The following is a 6,000-nucleotide window of genomic DNA, read 5'->3' on the forward strand; positions in this document are numbered from 1 at the left end:
TTCAGACACTCCAGAAGAGGGCGCCAGATCTCGTTACAGATGGTTGTGAGCCACCATGTGGTTGCTGGGATTTGAACTCTGGACCTTCGGAAGAGCAGTCGGGTGCTCTTACCCACCGTCACCATTTCTAAGGGTTCATCTATTATCATTGTGGCAGGCAGGCATGACAGAGGAGGAGTAGCTGAGAGTTTGCATCTGAGCCCCAGGCAGCAGCAAGCAGAGAGAGTTCGGGTAGTGGCTGGGGTGTGGTGGTGTAGAGACAGAGCACAGGGAGAAACAGAGACAGGCTGGGCCTGGAATGAACTTTTTAAACCTCAAGGCCTACCCCCCTCTATCATACCTATTCCAACAAGGCCACACCTCTGAACCCTTCTTAAACAGTCCACTGAGAACTAGCCATCCAAACATATGGGCCTACAGGGTCATTCTCAGTCAAACTCCCAATTGTAGTAAACCTGTTCCCTCCTGCTCCTGGCTCATCCTACTCCCTCCGTCCCAAGGCCAGCCCCTAGTCAGTCTCAGATCTGTATGTCACCATCGTAAGTGATGGCTGAATCCCCTTGCCTGTATGACTATGCAGTCACTCCTTTCCCCACTAAACTATAATCTCCGTGCTCCTCTTTGACATGTATAGCATGAGGCATCAAGTAGGTACTTTTTATTCAAACACACTGTTGTGAGCATAGAGGTACAACATAGAAATTGCACAGTGTGGTATCACACACAGTATGACTGTATTTATAGGAAATGTCTGAGAAAGGCAAGTCTCTACACGCAGAATGTAGATTAGTCGTTGCCAGGGGTATGTCTATAAGCTAGCATAGGTTTCATTGAGATGGTGAAAATGTATACAGTTCAGTCAGTTTCCTAATCATTGCACTGTACATGTCAAAGAAGTCAAGTTTATAGTGTGTATAGCGTATTTTAAAGGTGTTTAAAATCTTTTTTTATCATTGGTAAGTGAAGGAATGAAGTCATTACTGGAAATGAGACTTTTATCTTTTGATAAATCAATAGGCATGTTTCTATACTTTGTATTTTGTGGCTCTTATCCTATATTAGACATTAAATACTGTTCCTAGGCATATGTTTTAATATACTTATTGGTCTTTTGAATATATTTTCTGGATTGTTATAATCCTAGCTTTGAGACATTTGGGATAGGTTTGGTATGTAGTCTAATGTGTGTCTGTATAGCTTTGGGTCAGAAGAAGTCAGTATGAAGAGCTTCCCTTGTGATACAAGCAGCTGAGATTGGGTTTGGGGTTCCTAGAAAGGACATATACTAGGGCCCAAGTCCCTTCACACATAAGGACATCTGTAACACTGACAGGAAACCTGATGACAGCTTTTGCTCCACTCTGATTTTAGATGTGGTTGGGCCGGGATGTTTTAAAGGTAATCAGAATTTTAGGACTAATAGTTTTTTACTAAATGTCCCCAGAATCAAAAGCCCCAGGCCCCCAGTAGTGTCTGATCTCCTAGCTGTGAGGGTCTTCTTCTTCTTGGTGGGCTGTGAGCATTTCAGTTGATGTGGTTAGAGGCAGCCCAAGGTAAGGATGGCAGTGGAGGGATGATAGGACTTGGGGAAAAAGCACTGAGGGGATGGCTGGAAAGACAAGATGAGGAAAGGGCTTGTGGAAAGCAGTTCCCAGCTGGGGAAAGAGGCAGAGAGAGAGGGAGGAGGGGAAGAAAGAGAGGAGATGGAGAGGTCCTCTTAAGTCCAGCTAGAGAGCAGTTCTAGACCAAGGAGCCTGTTCTAACCTGGAGGCTGAGCAGCTAATCAGACAACAGCTGTCCCCTTAGTTTAGGCTTGCTTCGGTGTTTGTTATTAATGTTCCTTTCACCATCAAAGGCTTCCAAGCCTCCAAAGAAAACACTGAGGAGGAAAACGTCTCAACTGAAACGCCATCCAATGAGAGACAGTTCACAGTGAAACTTTATAGAAACTTTCTTTAATTAGTGAAACATTTCATTGTATTATGGGTAGAAATAAAACCAGGTCAAGAAGCACAACAAACGAACCAACTCTGTAAGCCACATGAAGAGCATTCTGGTCAGTCTTTTTAAAGCCAGGCAGGCACAAGCGATTTACACCAGTAACAATGCTCAGAGGGTCTTCTGAAGAATTCACACTGCAAACAAGTTAAAAGTTATCCCCCTTAAGCAAAAACCCCAATAGGGGTTAGTTGTGTAGTGCTTGTCCCATTTGACCGTTAGTGATCTTTGTAGAGCACAAGGAAGTGAAGTCTCTGGGCAGAGCCTAGAGCCTATGTGGAAATGCCCATCCCCCGCCCGTCCCCCACCCTGTGCACTCCCAGTGCCCTGCCACTCTGTGTCGTGAGAATGATGATGGCCACAGCCTTTGGGGCCCGTCCAGGAGAATGCCCTCAGAAGAACGAACACAGGGAACAGCTTGCTATTTTCAGCCCCACACTGAAAGGGTAGATTTGTTGTTAATCAACCTACAATTCTGACTGTGCCTTGTGGGTTTGCCATGGACCTTTTAGAAAGAAAACACCAAATGAACCACTGCTATTCACAACCATGGCACTAATAAAGGATCAATCTGTTTTTGGTCTCCTTTTCTATGTGCAATCATGTCTATCTACTATGTACATCACTAACTGCTATAACTTCTGTGTTTAAAAATCTCCTTAGAGATGATTATATCCTGAAAATAGGAATGAACCAATTAGTATGCACTAGCTTATCAATTTATTAGTGTGGATAAGTAGTTGCATAAAGACAGACAGGTGTAGTGCGTGCCTGTAATAGCAGCACTTGGGAGGCTGAGACGGGCTCACTATAAATTCAAGGTCAAGCTATGCTACATAGTGAGTTCCAAGCCAGCCTGAGCTACAGAGTGAGACCCTGTCATGAAGCATGAAGACTAAGATGTGCCAACTACTCAGTTAAATATTGACAAAGTCTAAAAATATTTGTCATTACTAAAGGTCAGATATTTTCAGTTTAGTTTCACATATTGGTGATTTGGGGTATCTAATTTTTTTACTTTGGTTAGTAGGAAAGGTGAAATTTTAACAAGCTGTCTCTCTAGAAGGGAACCATCAGCCAAGCATGGTGGCTCATGGATCCCAGCACTCATGACACAAGGCAGGCAGATCTCTGAGTTCAAGGCCAGCCTAGTTTACATAGTGACTTCCAGAACAGTCAAGACTACACCAACCTGGTCTCAAAAACTACCAACATTTTTTTTTTTAAAAAGGGAAACATTGTGTATTGCTTTGTGTCAATAGAGGAAATTTTGGGCCTGTATATTAAAGCAATGTTTTACTTCTAATATGTATGTGACATCTCAGTTTTTAAAAAAATTTAAATATACTAAAATTCAGTTTTCAGGTAATTCTATAAACAGCTAGCCAGATAATGTATAGGGTTCATTGGAAAAAAAAAATCAATGGTGTAAGCCTTTAATCCCAGCACTTAGGAGGCCGAGGCTGTCAGTGAATTCGAGGCCAGTCTGGTCTATAGAGCGAGTTCCATGACAGCCAGCGCTACACAGAGAAATCCTGTCTTAAAAACTAAGCCACCAAAAAATAAAAAAAATAAAAAAAAATAAAATAAAAAAATAAAAAGTAAAACAAACAAAAACCCCCAAAGTGGTGGACTCTGAGAATCATGGACTCTGCCCTCCAGGATAGCTGAGGTCTGACGGCTGTGACACTAATGTCCTTAGTCCTACACGGAAGCCATTGCCTTCCAAAGAGAAGCAGCCTGGCTGCTCGACTCCTTATCTGAAGTGCCTCTGACTAGCAGTCTAACATTTCTTGCTCTGTCAGAAAAGTGATTGTCACAGGAAGCAGAGGGCACTTAGTGACAGGGAGCCATGAAACACCGGCTTGGGTCCAGAAGAAATGCCTCTCTAGCCTGTGCACACTTCCTGGATCTATCTGTAATGTAAGCTACGGGCAGATGGACTTCCACCATTCGTCATTTTACAAATAACCCCTCAATATTTGCAGACACTGTCATCCCGTGTCACTGTCCTATGTGGCAGAGAAGCCTGGAGGGAGGGGGTTAGGAGTCACTGATTCTGTCCTCTCAGCAGCATATTCTACACCCAGACGTCTCTGACTAAAAATGACAGTTAGCCTATAGATGCCATAACTAACACTGAACTCTATTCTAAATGAACTATCTGCCTTACCCTCACCAACATTCCCAGTGCAACCTCTTGCTTCACAAAAGCACAACTAAAAATCCTCAGGAGCTCAATGCCGTCTACTTACAGACACCACCCCACCCCACCCCTTCCCCTACTTGATTCCTAACACACTATAAACCAGTCAAAAGACTTGAGTTATTTTCCTGAAGATTAGAGCGAGATGCAAAATGTAATGTTGTACAGAAGAAAGCAGTCCCGTTAGCTTGGTACACTGTATGAAGCTGCGATTCTACCCTGGGTACCACATCTTTCTGTGTAAGGAGGTGAACAGGGAACAACAACAGAAAACACACACATACTCTGAACACAAAGTTTGGAGAATGAAGTACACTGAATCGGGTCAGGCCACGGAACATGAACGAGCGATTCAGACATTGTATCTACAACAGGGGGTCACGAAGTCCCCTCAGCTCCCAGGGCCCAACCACAAAAAGTTTCTACACAAGTTTATTAAATACTTCCTAGACACATGAACACAGTTTTAGAGACACGATTTTATAAAGCAGAATTGCCAGCCATGTCACCCTGCTCATTTCCCTCTGACCAGGAGGGGCTTCTCGCTAGCCAGTGCTATGCTTCCTTCTTGACAGGCCAGGAGCCCATGAGGATGCAGGGTTTCCCCTGTCCTGGTCCAGTCAGGGCAGTTCTCACATTCTCTCACCAAGCTCAGGCAACAGGTAAGTCCCATTAGGTTCGTATGAGGGGTGCTCTTTCATCTGCAGTTCCCTGAGACAGACAGAGAAGACACAGAGAGGGTAAACGCTCATGTCAGGAACTTCTGTCCTGATGTGAAGGGTTGAGGCGAGGTGGCGGAGGTGGAAAGAGAAGCTGATGGGGAGGCAGTTCCCCCACTTTTCTCTTCCTCTTGGCTGTCATTGCTCTTTAAGACTCTAACCCGACCCTGTTAGAGGACAACTTTTCCTCTCCAGCCCCCGGTACCAGATCTGCAAGCTCCCCTCTGTGTATGGTCTGGACTTAGCATCCTGGACCAAAACTGCCTCCTTCTTGGTTTGTAACCTACCAGGGAGCAGTGTCTCAGAGGCTGTAGATGCTCACCAATACTTTTGGAAGACATGAAGATTGATTATGGGGTGCTAATTAGCATTATTAGGTGGTCTGCTTTTACCTAGGAAAATTCTGCTGATGACACAGACTGGCAGATCCATACGTGGCAATGGTAAGCAGTTTGCCTTATTTCTAACTCTGGCAAGCATGAGTGAAAGCCACATAACAGATGGATTTCCTCCAAGCTATGGTTACCCATTTGGTTTTAACCAGTTTCATCTCCTGCTTCACACTGCTCAGATGGTTTAAAGGATAACTGAAGGGAAGAAGTGTGCAGTAAAAGCAGAAACTGCCAAGCACTTAAGGGTGTCTGTCTGTGCCAGGCTTGGTGGTTCAGGTCTCTGTAATCCATCACTGAGAAGGCTGAAGCGTGAAGATCACAAATTCAAAGCCTGGCTAGACCACAGAGCAAGTTCAAGGTCAGCCTAGGCAGCTCAGAGAGATCTCATCTCAAAGTGCATTTGTTTTTAAGGACAAGGCCTGTGTCTCCATGGTAGAGTGAGTGCCTGGCTTGTGTCAGGCCCTTGCCTCAGCCTCTAATTCCATAGAAACAGAAGGGTTTCTACAGGAGCCATGAGACTCCTGGTCACTTCAGAGGCCAATCTAAGCCGGTTTATCCCATTCCTCCTGGAAATTAATGGTTCTTATGCAACCACCTTTCACCATTGTTACAGGATCTCAACCATAACACCTCCAGATATACCAAGGATTTTTTTTCTCTTGGTTTTTCTTTTTCTTCTTCTTTT

This window comes from Mus caroli, chromosome 5 (genome assembly GCF_900094665.2).
Source record: "Mus caroli chromosome 5, CAROLI_EIJ_v1.1, whole genome shotgun sequence".
In the NCBI taxonomy this organism is placed as follows: domain Eukaryota; kingdom Metazoa; phylum Chordata; class Mammalia; order Rodentia; family Muridae; genus Mus; species Mus caroli.